The sequence below is a fragment of the Labrus bergylta genome, chromosome 22, assembly GCF_963930695.1.
Source record: "Labrus bergylta chromosome 22, fLabBer1.1, whole genome shotgun sequence".
Lineage (NCBI taxonomy): Eukaryota > Metazoa > Chordata > Actinopteri > Labriformes > Labridae > Labrus > Labrus bergylta.
The window spans coordinates 7,398,171-7,412,957 of record NC_089216.1 but is presented as its reverse complement, the minus strand read 5'-3'; the positions used below and the strand labels follow the sequence as shown (position 1 = coordinate 7,412,957).

At 39.6% G+C, this 14,787-nt stretch overlaps 1 long non-coding RNA gene and 9 other non-coding genes across 11 annotated transcripts in view; all 10 read left to right on the top strand.

Annotated features, from left to right (window-relative positions):
• Positions 1 to 8,551, top strand: part of LOC136177330 (uncharacterized) — a 54,127-nt gene extending 45,576 nt beyond the window's left edge. For both annotated transcript variants that reach the window (XR_010664957.1, XR_010664956.1), the window contains exon 6: positions 8,170 to 8,551. This is a non-coding gene — a long non-coding RNA (uncharacterized lncRNA). The remainder of the gene's footprint in view (positions 1 to 8,169) is intronic.
• trnaa-cgc (transfer RNA alanine (anticodon CGC)) lies at positions 178 to 249 on the top strand. Its single transcript has one exon. It is a non-coding gene; the product is annotated as a tRNA-Ala (tRNA).
• trnaa-ugc (transfer RNA alanine (anticodon UGC)) lies at positions 404 to 475 on the top strand. The gene has a single exon. It is a non-coding gene; the product is annotated as a tRNA-Ala (tRNA).
• trnaa-ugc (transfer RNA alanine (anticodon UGC)) lies at positions 638 to 709 on the top strand. The gene has a single exon. It is a non-coding gene; the product is annotated as a tRNA-Ala (tRNA).
• Positions 1,987 to 2,058, top strand: trnaa-cgc (transfer RNA alanine (anticodon CGC)). Its single transcript has one exon. It is a non-coding gene; the product is annotated as a tRNA-Ala (tRNA).
• On the top strand, positions 2,213 to 2,284 carry trnaa-ugc (transfer RNA alanine (anticodon UGC)). Its single transcript has one exon. It is a non-coding gene; the product is annotated as a tRNA-Ala (tRNA).
• Positions 2,440 to 2,511, top strand: trnaa-ugc (transfer RNA alanine (anticodon UGC)). Its single transcript has one exon. It is a non-coding gene; the product is annotated as a tRNA-Ala (tRNA).
• trnaa-ugc (transfer RNA alanine (anticodon UGC)) lies at positions 2,660 to 2,731 on the top strand. The gene has a single exon. It is a non-coding gene; the product is annotated as a tRNA-Ala (tRNA).
• trnaa-ugc (transfer RNA alanine (anticodon UGC)) lies at positions 3,752 to 3,823 on the top strand. Its single transcript has one exon. It is a non-coding gene; the product is annotated as a tRNA-Ala (tRNA).
• On the top strand, positions 3,978 to 4,049 carry trnaa-cgc (transfer RNA alanine (anticodon CGC)). Its single transcript has one exon. It is a non-coding gene; the product is annotated as a tRNA-Ala (tRNA).
• Positions 8,552 to 14,787: the final 6,236 nt, after the last annotated feature.

Genomic DNA, 14,787 nt, shown 5'->3' with positions numbered 1-14,787 from the left:
CAGTGGTAGAGCGCATGCTTTACCACTGAGCTACAAGCTTACCTGTTGACCTACAAGCACATACACAGGAAAAGCTCTTGGTTCTATCCCCATTGACATCAATTAGTCAACCTTAGTACGCTTTCATGGCTAAATTATTGCCTCTGTTTTAAATACCGATCCAGATCTAGAAAACATGGGGATGTAGCTCAGTGGTAGAGCGCATGCTTCGCATGTATGAGGTCCTGGGTTCAATCCCCAGCATCTCCAAGTGTCTTTATAACATTCTTCTGTTGACCTACAAGCACATATAAAGGAAAAGTACTTGGTTCTATCCCCATCTACATCAATTAGTCAACTCTTTCTACTTGCATGGCTAAACTATTGCCTCTGTTTTAAATACCGATCCAGACCTAGAAAATATGGGGATGTAGCTCAGTGGTAGAGCGCATGCTTTGCATGTATGAGGTCCTGGGTTCAATCCCCAGCATTTCCAAGTGTCTTTATAACATTCTTCTGTTGACCTACAAGCACATATACAGGAAAAGCTCTTGGTTCTATCCCCATCGACATCAATTAGTCAACCTCAGTACTCTTTCTTCTTGCATGGCTAAACTATTGCCTCTGTTTTAAATACTGTTCTAGATCTAGAAAACATGGGGATGTAGCTCAGTGGTAGAGCGCATGCTTTGCATGTATGAGGTCCTGGGTTCAATCCCCAGCTTCTCCATGTGTCTTTATAACATTCTTCTGTTGACCTACGAGCACATATGCAGGAAAAGCTGTTGGTTCTATCCCCGTCAACCTCAGTACTCTTTCTTCTTGCATGGCTAAACTATTGCCTCTGTTTTAAATACCGTTCTAGATCTAGAAAACATGGGGATGTAGCTCAGTGGTAGAGCGCATGCTTTGCATGTATGAGTTCCTGGGTTCTATCTCCAAGTGTCCTTATAACATTCTTCTGTTGACCTACAAGCACATATACAGGAAAATCTCTTGGTTCTATCCCCACCGACATCAATTAGTCAACCTTAGTACTCTTTCATGGCTAAATTATTGCCTCTGTTTTAAATACCGATCCAGATCTAGAAAATATGGGGATGTAGCTCAGTGGTAGAGCACATGCTTCGCATGCATGAGGTCCTTGGTTGCATCTCCAAGTGTCTTTATAACATTCTTCTGTTGACCTACAAGCACATATACAGGAAAAGCTCTTGGTTCGATCCCCGTCAACATCAAATAGTCAACCTTAGTACTCTATCATGGCTAAATTATTGCCTCTGTTTTAAATACCGATCCAGATCTAGAAAATATCGGGATGTAACTCAGTGGTAGTGTGCATGCTTTGCATGTTTGAGATCCTGGGTTGCATCTCCAAGTGTCTTTATAACATTCTTCTGTTGACCTACGAGGCTAAACTACTGCCTCTGTTTTAAATACCAATCCAGATCTAGAAAATATGGGGATGTAGCTCAGTGGTAGAGCGCATGCTTTGCATGTATGAGGTCCTGGGTTCTATCTCCAAGTGTCTTTATAACATTCTTCTGTTGACCTATAAGCACATATACAGGAAAAGCTCTTGGTTCCATCCCCGTCAACCTTAGTACTCTTTCTACTTGCATGGCTAAATGATTGCCTCTGTATTAAATACCGATCCAGATCTGGAAAATATCAGGATGTAGCTCAGTGATAGTGTGCATGCTTTGCATGTTTGAGATCCTGGGATCAATCCCAAGTGTCTTTATAACATTATTCTGTTGACCTACGAGGCTAAACTATTGCCTCTGTTTTAAATACCGATCCAGATCTAGAAAATATGGGGATGTAGCTCAGTGGTAGAGCGCATGCTTTACCACTGAGCTACAAGCTTACCTGTTGACCTACAAGCACATACACAGGAAAAGCTCTTGGTTCTATCCCCATTGACATCAATTAGTCAACCTTAGTACGCTTTCATGGCTAAATTATTGCCTCTGTTTTAAATACCGATCCAGATCTAGAAAACATGGGGATGTAGCTCAGTGGTAGAGCGCATGCTTCGCATGTATGAGGTCCTGGGTTCAATCCCCAGCATCTCCAAGTGTCTTTATAACATTCTTCTGTTGACCTACAAGCACATATAAAGGAAAAGTACTTGGTTCTATCCCCATCTACATCAATTAGTCAACTCTTTCTACTTGCATGGCTAAACTATTGCCTCTGTTTTAAATACCGATCCAGACCTAGAAAATATGGGGATGTAGCTCAGTGGTAGAGCGCATGCTTTGCATGTATGAGGTCTTGGGTTCAATCCCCAGCATCTCCAAGTGTCTTTATAACATTCTTCTGTTGACCTACAAGCACATATACAGGAAAAGCTCTTGGTTCTATCCCCATCGACATCAATTAGTCAAACTTAGTACGCTTTCATGGCTAAATTATTGCCTCTGTTTTAAATACCGATCCAGATCTAGAAAAGATGGGGATGTAGCTCAGTGGTAGAGCGCATGCTTTGCATGTATGAGGTCCTGGGTTCAATCCCCAGTATCTCGAAGTGTCTTTATAACATTCTTCTGTTGACCTACAAGCACATATACAGGAAAAGCTATTGGTTCTATCCCCGTCAACCTTAGTACTCTTTCTACTTGCATGGCTAAACTATTGCCTCTGTTTTAAATACCGATCCAGATCTAGGAAACATGGGGATGTAGCTCAGTGGTGGAGCGCATGCTTTGCATGTATGAGGTCCTGGGTTCAATCCCCAGCATCTGCAAGTGTCTTTATAACATTCTTCTGTTGACCTACAAGCACATATGCAGGTAAAGCTCTTGGTTCTATCCCCGTCAACCTTAGTACTCTTTCTACTTGCATGGCTAAATGATTGCCTCTGTATTCAATACCGATCCAGATCTAGAAAATATCAGGATGTAGCTCAGTTGTAGTGTGCATGCTTTGCATGTGTGAGGTCCCTGGTTCAATCTCCAGCATCTCCAAGTGTCTTTATAACATTCTTCTGTTGACCTACAAGCACATATACAGGAAAAGATCTTGGTTCTATCCCCATCGAAATCAATTAGTCAACTCTTTCTTCTTGCATGGCTAAATTATTGCCTCTGTTTTAAATACCGATCCAGATCTAGAAAATATGGGGATGTAGCTCAGTGGTAGAGCGCATGCTTCGCATGTATGAGGTTCTTCTGTTGACCTACGAGGCTAAACTATTGCCTCTGTTTTAAATACCGATCCAGATCTAGAAAATATGGGGATGTAGCTCAGTGGTAGAGCGCATGCTTTACCACTGAGCTACAAGCTTACCTGTTGACCTATAAGCACATATACAGGAAAAGCTCTTGGTTCTATCCCCATCGACATCAATTAGTCAACTCTTTCTTCTTGCATGGCTAAATGATTGCCTCTGTATTACATACCGATCCAGATCTAGAAAATATCAGGATGTAGCTCAGTGGTAGTGTGCATGCTTTGCATGTTTGAGATTCTGGGTTCAATCCCCAGCATCTCCAAGTGTCTTTACAACGTTCTTCTGTTGACCTACGAGGCTAAACTATTGCCTCTGTTTCAAATACCGATCCAGAGCTAGAAAATATGGGGATGTAGCTCAGTGGTAGAGCGCATGCTTTACCACTGAGCTACAAGCTTACCTGTTGACCTATAAGCACATATACAGGAAAAGCTCTTGGTTCTATCCCCATCGACATCAATTAGTCAACTCTTTCTTCTTGCATGGCTAAATTATTGCCTCTGTTTTAAATACCGATCCAGATCCAGAAAATATGGGGATGTAGCTCAGTGGTAGAGCGCATGCTTTGCATGTATGAGGTCCTGGGTTCAATCCCCAGCATCTCCAAGTGTCTTTATAACATTCTTCTGCTGACCTACAAGCACATATACAGGGAAAGCTCTTGAATCTATCCCCATCGACGTCAACCTCAGTACTCTTTCTTCTTGCATGGCTAAATGATGGCCTCTGTATTAAATACCGATTAAGACCTAGAAAATATGGGGATGTAGCTCAGTGGTAGAATGCATGCTTCGCATGTATGAGGTCCTGGGTTCAATCCCCAGCATCTGCAAGTGTCTTTATAACATTCTTCTGTTGACCTACAAGCACATGTACAGGAAAAGCTCTTGGTTCTATCCCCATCGACATCCATGTAAGTCATCCTTTATACTGTTTCTTATTGTGCGATGAAATAATTGCCTCTGTATGACTGTATGACCGATCGTGGTCAATAGGAAATGGGGACGTAGCTCAGTGATAGAGCGAATGCTTTGCATGTAGGAAAATCTAAACCACTGATGCTTTAATTATCCAAATGTCTTTCTGACGCTGCTCTTCATAGTCTGTGTTTGCCTACCCAATACTCTCTTTTCCCTGGTGATAAACTGTACAGTCATTAAGTCGGCTAGAGATTCAGGATTAGTTGAGTTTGAACAAAAACAGGATGCCTTACAAGGGCTTGAACTCTCAGATTCACAGACACATCTGTATACATACTTACGAGGACCATTATGTCCATAACCTTAACCAATACAACTACATGCTTCCAAGTCTTCCTTTGGTACAAAATTATAACAAATTCATACTCCACCCATGTAAATAGTTAACGTGATATTTATGGGATAATGCCTGATTTCAATCTTCTTTTACCCACCCTACTGTATATATCACAAAGCCAACGGGTATCAATGCAAACTAAGACAAAGAAAAGTGCTCATTTACTCATACACTAGTGCAACCAACACTATGAGTGGAGATGTTATGGTAGCAACCATCATGTTTTCTTTACTGGAAAGAACCACTTCTAATAAAAGAGATTTAATAAAACATCACTGGCTTTTAGAACCACTGGTAACATAATATAAACAACATAATCAAGAGGGTGCAAGATGTAATATCAAAGAGATCAAGTGACAGCTCTGTTCCAAACACTCAGTGCTGTAAACCCTGTTGAGGAACTCAGAGAACTACTCCCGGTGGCATTACAGCAGCCAAAAGGATGTCAGCCTAACCATCATTAAACTGTTGTATCTTCATAACCATTTTGCCAAGGTTACATTCCAAACATGTCTTTTCTTTAAGACTATGCTTAGTTCTACACATTAAAGAGACAGTGGTACATTTTTTGTTTTCACATTTGAAAGTGACAAAGTATTAGAGACTCATATTGATTAAGTTCTTGAGAAAAAGAATAGATGGCAGGCCCCCTTTTGGTAGTTACTGTGTTTGTTAATGGTCCTTGCATGTTCACTTCAGCAGAGTGAGCATCTGTGTTTGTTTTCCAGCCTTGCATTAATAGTATCTGAACTAATCCTGTGTCAGTTTGTGATCGAATACAACGTTCTGTGTTTGCGCATCCTACCTTCAGGCTCCGAGTGTTTGTTTTCAGTTGAGAGGTTTTCCTGGCCCCATTCTGCTGCACTATAGATCTGTACCACAAGGAGCCGCTTCAGGGACACCAGGTCAGCGTCTTTGAGTCCCATCTCCAAATGGCGAACAATGCCCCGCCCTGCCTGGCTGGTCACCACAGTCACCTGTGAACAAAGAGAAAATAGAAATATAAATGCCTTCCAAAAAACCTTGGACAAAAACAACTCAAAGACTAGTGTGCGCCCCATGTACGGAGGATGTAGTCTTCGCTCTCCAAGATTTCCGACTCAATCCACTGTCCTGTCTATGAATACAGCCCTCCCTCCCTTTAAACTTTTAAAATCCCTAACCTCTACCCATTTCCATCTTAAAAGTTGTGCAGAATGAGTACACCAATTAACTTCCTAAAAGTAATAAACGTCACAGCACCTTCAATAGGTGATGATGGTGGTGAGAGTGTAGATGTGAGAGAATTAGCAGGGTCAAGCTTCTATTCCAGGGTCTCATTTAATTGTTCCCACTTATTTTTGGGTTTAAAACTATTGCAACACCATGAATCAGGACTCTGATGAAGACCACAAGCCAAAACATGACAGTCTAATAAAGTTAATAAAGTTGATCTTCATACTACAAGTGTTGCTGGAGCTTTTTCACCACATAAAGCATATGTGACATCTGATTTGAGAACACAAGGCATTTACTTTGACAGTTGCTCCTCATCAGAAAACATTGTAAATTATGAAGGCCTCACTTCAAATTTAAAAGAGAAAAAAAAACCAAGACTGCCACATTGGAGAACACCCCTTTAACAACAATTTGTTTTGATTATACTACTTAAAAACCACATTGCTGTTCCTCACCACAACTATTTTCCAAAAGGAATAGTTACAGGCGGTGTTATGAAGGAAGAAGTTTGTGTTTCAAGTTGTCATATCATCAGAATAACTGACCACAACATCACCACAGCAAAGCATTCTTTGGAACCGACTGTTGTGGTTCTGTTTGACCTCAAGGACATTTGTGATTTACGAACCGTAAATCACAAAATTCAAGAAAAGAAACACATGACCTCAGAACTGGGATGTCCTGCTCCTAGTAAAACAAACTTCAACACATGCAGAAAAGAGGAAATTCTACACACTAACTATATTATACTTAAATTTTGCTGCTACACTGTTAAATGTTACGTAATGTGGGAAAAAAGATCAAATAACGTTAGTCGAGCACATTAAAAGTAGCGCTAGATGATGATTATAAGGAGATTATTTATGTCTCTTCTTCCTGCTGTTTGGCCAAAAGTAGAATCTGCTCTTGAGGCCCGATGCAAATCATGAAAGGAGACACAAACACATGAAAAAAGAAAAGGCATTATGTAAGTCTATCAGCAGCACACACACACACACACACACACACACACACAGGGCCATGTGTCTGCTTAGTGTCTCTTTCTCCTAACAGTGCTATTCATATCTTCTGCTGTCGGAAACAGTGGGTCTTAGTGTAATCATCTGTCCAGAGCTTCTTAATAATATTCTGGTTGGATTTGAGAAATCCTCATTAATAGCCCAGAGCCTTGTACCAGAGGGGATAGGTTCACATTTAACAGGAAAGGCAGTGTCTGCTTTCTGAAATATCAGCTAATTTTCCAATTCCACTAAACTGTCATGACTGACATCTAAATTGTTGTATTTGTGTCAAAGTTTGAGCCTGGAACATGCACGGGATCTCAGCCCAAATCTGGCTTTGAACTGTGTAACATTCTGAGCATTAAAAGTTCTAACAAATGTTCCCATCAAATGAAAAGCTATAATATTTTATTGATCTAAACAATTCCATCCACTTGAATCATAAAAAGGCTTTGCACAGTTGTGAAATTGGACATGGACTGGCTTTGAAGCGTTTACACACGGACCGTACAAATGTGGGTGCAGCTTAGAAAATGAAGTGGTTTAAATTCTAACTCAATGGATTTTCCACTTGAATGTGATGATAGCTGATTAGAAATTCTACCAAAGCTTTACTCGTGTCACTTTTACTACTCTCAGTCGACAGATGGCTCAGCGGCCAATGAATAGAGCCCATTTGCTGCATTTGAAATGAACATGAGATGGTTTTAGGTAGACTGTCTGATAAAAGATGTCAAGAGTTTTCAGCCATTAAATGGACTGTTAAGAGAGCTCATAAATCAGACGAAAGGGACGCGCTGGCATGTGTGTGATCAGATTATTGAATATATAAATAGAAATATCTGAATTTCATAAACATTTGAAAAGCCTCCAAAAACCCAAAAAAGGATTGTTTAGAATGAAATGCTGGCCTAAGATCGGCTACATTTCCAGTCATTAAGAGTGAACTTGAGATGCATTTCTTTATAAAGGCAGCAAGAGGGTTATGTCATACGAGTACCTTATGTTAAGATTTCTTGAGAACTGTAGTGTGAGTGTAGCTTCTATATGTAAGTATATTGCCTATGAGGTCAAGGTGCTGTACCTAAAAATCTTGTGCTGATTGTGCGTGAACTTTGCTTACCTCCAAAGATGTGTTGTTAGCATGGGTGCCATTAGCTGTATGTCTGGTGTACTGTTTGAACTGTTGAAGACTGTCCAGCACTGCCTGTCGCAGCAGCTCGCCTCCTTTGGCTGCTCCTCTGATGCAACCTTCACCTGGAATAGATCTCAGCTCGTCGACACAGGAACGCAGCCTGGCTACGTTGCCACGGACCTGCTAATAAATTACAGAGGCAAAAAATAACGATGATAAAATTGGAAATAATTTGAGTGACAGAATTTAACTAGACTTTTTTTTTTTACCACAAATGGCAGCAGACACTCCTGCTGCCTGCTGATGGCATACAGGCTGAGTAGTGGTATCCTACAGGGTCCATCCAGACTACAAGCCAGGGACAGGAAGTTGTCCAGGGCATCACAGAGGACTGCACATGTCTCGGACCACCAGGGTGGAAGTGCTTCTACAATCAGAACTCTGGCTGGTTGCCGTAGAAACAAAGAGGACCAGTAACCCGTGTTAATAGAGTTGGAGGAACCTGATTGCCTCTTCCTGTTGTCCATGGACATCTGAAATAAAGAAAACAAAATAACTGAGAGCAGTACAAAAGATGATGCAGAATTTAGTATGAACAAATTAACGGCCCTTTTTAGTCCTCATAATATCTGTTTAAGTATGTAAATACCAGAGTATGCAAGCAAGAATTGATACATTGATAATTTAAAGCTGTCTGAACTTTGAACTATTAATAAGGACATTGCAGCTTAGTGATTCACTGAGAGTTGTGCTCTGCGATCTAAAACTCCCTTCCACCGAACACTCAGACCTCAAGTGTTGTGATGCAAGGACACGACTATACCCGAAACAGAAACTAATGATTCCTGTGGGGAAAATTGTGTCATTACAGACGCATGAAAAAAAAAAAGATGCAGAATAGGAGCATATGCAGTGCTCCAGAGTCAGCAACAACCTATGAACTCTGGCCACTGCTATTGCCTGCACCGACAAAGGAATAAAAGATCAAATCAAAAAACGAACGCACTTCAGAAGCGGGATCAAATGCGCAGAGTATTCAGCGATCAAAAGATGGTTGCAGATTGATTTTCTGTCCGTTACAAAGTCAAGCTTCAACACTTGTTTATATTCCCATCTGAAGCTCAGTGGGGGGGGGGTTCTAAACTTTTTATAGACGCATTTTGGATATCAGGGGAAAAAGTGCATCTTTTTTTTTTTTTTAACAAAGAGTCTCTGATGTAAACGGACGTTCCGTGTGGATGCTGAATGGCAAGAGTCAGTCATGCAATCAGGGATGTGGAAAAAGTGTAAGAGGGGATAACGCTTTACGCTCCAACGAGTCAATCACGCTATCTGAAACCCTTTCATTATGGAATGTATTTCTGCCTTTTCTTGTCTGTGCCTCTTCAGTTAGGAACCAACACTTTGCCCATCCCTGTCCTCCACCTCAGAGGAAGAGGACAGACAGTTGAAATGGGAAAAGTGTTGACAACGAAAACAACGCAACAAATCGCTCCACAAAACTGTGACAGACTGTTTGTTATAACACTGACGTTGCCATGAGGACGCATTTTGGGCGGGAAACCAAATACTAATATAAAGATAATGGACTTAATGCTTGATTAATTAGGCAATTAGACATAGTATCAAATTTGCTACCTTTTCAGATCTACTTTTAACAACAAATGACTCAAGATTCCCTGATAACTTCTTCTGTTATGAACTTAATGTAAGTATCCTGAAGGCTGAAGCACAATATCTCTTAGACCTTAGATCTTATTCCTATACATTTCTATTTCTATATTTATTCTTGGCTGTACGACCTTACAACAGGGAGCCTTCTTTTCTCTGGCCTGTAAACAACATAGCCTGAAACAGATAAATTGAATCAGCGTGCTTCTGAGGATTGGCTGCACATATTCTGTAAAGTTACAGGGAAGAGTTTGTCTGCATATTGCCTCCTTTCTGAGTGATGAATTAATTTCAGCGAGGATGGAATATTACAATTTCCTGTTGTGATGTTGCCATAGATCTGCAACTGGGTCTGCCTTACATCACTTGCCTGTAGCCGGGTTTAAACACACACACACACACACACACACACACACACACACACACAGTAAAACTAGCCCTGCTGATTCTAACTATCAAAAAATGATGAGGCGTCAACAGCATCATATCAGATCTCAAATCAAAAAGGAGGCAGAAATAACATCATGTCCTATAGAAAGTGCCTGAAAGCGTGTACTCTGTTCAGAGCATTGACAGAACTAATCCCATCCATGAAAAGACTGAGCTGGGAATATTCCCGAGCATCATACCTCTTAAATCTGCTACCCTGAAACCCTGCTCTGCCCTGTTCAGATTTTCACAGAGAAGTGCCTTTTTTTTTTTTAACCAGTAATAAATGGCATGTAGTGCAAAAACATGTGTGCTGTTTGATCTTCTGCCCTTCTCATCTCGGTTCCCCTATTCTGAGCTAAATCTGATCTTCCTCACCTAAAAGACCACACATCTTTTGCCTGCACAACTTTGATCTTCTGCAGGCTTAATCTTACACCACAATATGTGTACAGGTGAAGTCCATTGAGACTAGTCCATGTCTGTTTGACATGTTGTGATGGTTTCTACCTGGATTTCTTCATTTGCAGAAATGCAGCACATAGACAAAACACCCAAAACAGGATATACTAGCTGAATTTTTGCTGTTCATATTTCCCTTTAGCTACAGCATATAACAACAACAACAACAACAACAAAAATCACTTGTAGCCTACTGTGGGCTCTACATGTGCTGTAAGCCTAGAACCTAATAATATATGTGAGCATTTATAAACTAATTGATAATAACATTAATTTTTTGCTTTGTTTTTCGGTGTATGCATGGAGGCCTATGTATGCAGACATGCATGTATGTGTTCATGTTGACATTATGTGTACAGTTTGTTGTATACCTATCCCAAATAAAAAGGGTTTAAAGGTAAAAAATAATAATAATAATTTTAAAAAAAATAACATTCATTGATAATAACATTAATACTGATATGGTAGAGGGGGAAAAAAGTTTATCATTAGCCACATAAAGCTGAATTAGACAAGATCAACCATTAGGCAACATTGACCTTCGATATGTTTGTTTTCTTTTCCTCAAGTTAAATCTCGTTAGAATAGTTCAGTAACTATTTAATCCTCTTTTAAAGTATCGACAAAAGTATTAAACAAGCTAAGCAACAAACCTTGTCTTATTTAGGCTCTAACACGTTGAAATGCGGCTTTAAAGTGTCGAGGTTTAAAAAGCTGACGGTAACGTTCAACACCGATAACTACGCCGCTAATTACCGAAAAACACGAAAGTCGCGAGCAGATTCTTCCTGCGCCTGCGCCGAGGATGTTTTCCAATCATCAAAGATTGTATATTGATAAGATGAATCACTCAATATTTACACATTTTTTTAAGAGACATACAAACTGAATGTCTCTGTCTATATCTCAATTCAATTTAAATTCAGGAAGCTTTATCGGTATGAACTTGACAATATTTGGATATAATAACAAAGAATGCTAATAATCCACTTAAATAGCACCTTTAATTTAATGTTTGCACTGCCTGTAATTTAATGTCTGTTTTTTGATAATTTTGCACTATCTGCTTTTTTAAACATTGCTGTACATACATAAACAACCCAACTTCAGAAGGTCAACACTTTTTTTTTTTTTTTTTTCATATTCAGGTCTAATTACAGATTTTTTTTCCTCAACTGTTTATTGGTTCTTGTTTTAAATTGCATGCACATATATATTTTTTTTATATTTATATTATATTTTTCCCTCAGGATCAATAAAGTATCTATCTATCTATCTATCTATCTATGTAATAAATCCTAATAATCGACCATTCAACAGTAACAGTAAAAATCAAGAGTGAAAATCTGATAAACTATTTGGAAATTTTAATCTGTTTAGTCCTTAATGTACCAAAGCAATCAATAATCCCTAATAAAATCATTTAGAACCATTTCTCTAAAACAGGTTTTCCTTAAAAAAAATAAAAACTTTTTTTTTCTTTTTTACTTTTATCTATCTGCTACATCCAGATAAAAACAGATAAACTACACCAGAACTCTGTCTTTATGTTTTAAAGAAAGAAAAAAAAAACCTTCATGAGTCTTTAGCCTATTTCTAAAAGTGAGCAGAGTAAGCTGTCCTCCTTCCATGTGTTTATTTCTTTTAATTATTTCTAGAGAGTCTAAAGATAGGAGAAGCCAAGTACGGGAACCCTGGGACATAATGTGAGTGATATGGAAATCGTGTTCCTGCTGGCGGGTCTGCTGGATTCCGATGTTATCTAATAGTCAGTGCTGGTGTGTTTTTATGTTCCTGTTTGTGTGACATGCAAAACCATGAAGCTACAATGGTTTTAAGATGTGAATGGATTTTCATATGAAATGCTTATTTGTGTGTGTGTGTGTGTGTGTGTGTGTGTGTGTGTGTGTGTGTGTGTGTGTGTGTGTGTGTGTGTGTGAAGGGTTCTGTAAATTGCTGTTTGTGGTTGAGTTTTTTTTTTGGTAATTCCTGAGAACTGAGTGATGCGTATTCACACAGAATTGTTTGTGTCTCTCTGGCATTCTCACAGGCTAGTGACTCTGTAGGGGTGTATTGGGTTGACACGAAATGTGGAACCAGCACATCTGCTTTTAGGAGATAGGCTGACATGTATGATGTTTGTGTGTCTTGGTGTGTGTCGGTGTGTGTGAGGAAGTATTTTTAATGTTAGTGAGATCAACTAACTCCTGCCAACTCCCTGTACCTAGAAAAATCCTTTAAAGATCCATTTGAGCCCAAGTTACACCTGCTTTCACAGCACAGCTCTTACGTGTGTGTGTGTGTGTGTGTGTGTGTGTGTGTGTTTGAGAGAGAGAGAGAGAGAGAGAGAGATGATCTGGGATAAATGCTGCGTGTCTGAAGATTTCCAAACAGCACGTTTCTCTAACGCTTCTTCTTCATATTCCTAAAGGTACTTGGCAAATTCCTCCGCTTGTCATCTTTTTTTTTCCTTAAAGTGTCCACACACACCTGCTCCCCTCACGTAGATTTTCTCTGTTGTTTCTTGTCACTCCTTTTCCTCTGCCACCTGCCTGTCAGTACCCAGAGCTTTCATTTCAGCTGCATTGTATTTGATGTTCATAAGATTAACATTGGGATCCAGTGCAATGATTGTCCACTGAGACAGATGATGAGTTTTCGGTCTCATATGTGAACGTCTGCAAAAAAGGGATTAGATATGTTTGGAGCTTTGTTCCTCTCACCCACAGACATACAGTTACACAGACATGAACACACATGCTTCCTCATTTACTTGAGAAAAAAACATACACACATACTTCTAGGTCAATAGGGGCTTTGCGACAGTGAACTAATCCGTTATGCCTTTTGATTTACCCTGGGAGTTTGAGGCGAAGTTTGCCAAGTAATTTGAGTAGTACTTATTTTGCACAGTTGATTTTTCTCAGTCCAGCGTGCTTCTCGCATCGTTTCGACTTCCACTCTTCATCTTGGTTTTGCTCTGTATGTGAGATTAAGGAAGAATTAATGTTAAGTCAGATGTGTTAAGTTGTTTTGCCGCCTGGAGAAATGTTAGTTTAATTCCCCGAGATGGGAACAAGACCATGAAATAAAAAAAAAATCCACTAAGCCACAGCTTAACAGTTTTAGATGAAGAGGGTCAGATGGACACACACTGTAAAAACAAAAAAGTCATAATAACATAGGATATTCAGTATGCCACTCCTTAACCTTGTTATATTTCCCTCTTGGAGGTCAGAAAGTGTGTAAAAAGAATTTACTCAATTTGAAGGACAATCTACACTTGCTGTTTTGTGCACAAATCTACTGATACTAGAATGAGATGAAAAGGATTCATCCATTCAAATTCAGTTCTATATTTCCTATATCTGTGCTCAGAGCAGGCTGTGACGTCTGTCTGAGGTTGCACTGGCTTCTCATTGGCCCTTACATATCAGCTGATCACAGAGACAGCCTCTGATTGGCCGAGTGCAAAAAAACCAAGATGGCAGCGTCTACGTTAGCCGATGAGCTAACAGAAGTTACACGATTTCACTAAAATGTATACATTAATCATCACGGATGACATTCATTTCTGGGAGGATTGGATCCGGATACACTGCTCGACGGAAAGCCACCGAGCTGATGAAGCGATTGGATTCTATAGTGAGATATACAGTATGTCATAGAGTTCTATTGGGGCTGAAAATGTAAACAACCTCATGCAGCGTCGACCTGAGAGGGTTAAAATCATGAATTTACAGGTTGTTTCGAATTGCCTTACTTTGGGTTGTTATTTTGATATGTGTGTGGTCTCAATCAGGAAGCTGATGTTTATTTGTTTGTTTGCAAATTCAGAGCTGAAGTCATAATGATTGATTGCAGTCTTGTAGCCAAATTTAGATATCTTGTTTTAACAACCTGTTTGCCTGATGAAAGTCTAGTTTGCAAGTTAGATGGTGTGCAGGAGTTTACCTCTAAGATCTTCCTGATAGACACATTTCTATTTTGTGCATTGGGAAAATAGAAATGTTCATTCAAAGTAGAAACATATATTTTTTTTAAATTGATGTGACTCAGAAGTGCAAATAGGGACAATAACAGTGTTCTTTTATCCAAGAGTCTCATTTCAGAGCCAATCCTTTCGTTAAAGAGGATCTGTTTCGGTCACAGTGCAAGGGCGAGCATTATCAGAATTGTTGCTCTCGGAAGTTTGTGTGTGTGTTTGGGCTTAGCGAGGGTAAGCATTAATAACCCGGGTGTTTGTACTAATCTGGGTGGGAAAATGACTTCATTTGAATCCTTTTTCAGCTGTGTGTGTATTTTGTGTATTTTTCACACACGTGAGGCAGTCTTTG